Source organism: Anneissia japonica, unplaced genomic scaffold (genome assembly GCF_011630105.1).
Source record: "Anneissia japonica isolate Jap-2015-1 unplaced genomic scaffold, ASM1163010v1 scaffold3708_len16597_cov182, whole genome shotgun sequence".
In the NCBI taxonomy this organism is placed as follows: domain Eukaryota; kingdom Metazoa; phylum Echinodermata; class Crinoidea; order Comatulida; family Comatulidae; genus Anneissia; species Anneissia japonica.
The window spans coordinates 7,903-8,376 of NW_022727356.1; positions in this window are offsets into that span (position 1 = coordinate 7,903).

Here is a 474-nt window from a genome sequence, read left to right on the forward strand (position 1 = left end):
GTCGAAGGCGCACGGGCCGAGTTTGTAGACGAGCACGTTTCTGACGAGGTCGACGGTGGCGATCGCTACGCTTGCCAGAGATGCCGCCTCCCACACGTCGGAGAGCGATGCGTACCTGGAGATCGCGGCGGCTAACACGAACGCGTGCACCACGTATTCCGAAGACAGAGGGTAGACGATCGCTCCTGCGAACACGTCCACAAACAGGGTAGCCACGACGATCGGAATGCCCGCGTTTCTGTACCACCCCCAACCGCTGCCTCTACGAAAGCCATCGGACGAATTCGTTATGTGCAGCATCGCCGGTGCTATTCCGGTCGGCATGTACACGAGCGCAAACTGCACGAAGCAGTAGATTGATCCGGCAGTCCCTCCTAGTTCCACGACCGGACATCGACGATGGTCGGCATCCCATTTGAGAGCGTCCGACACGGCTCGTTGACAGGTGCGATCCGTTCCTTCGGCACCGCATTC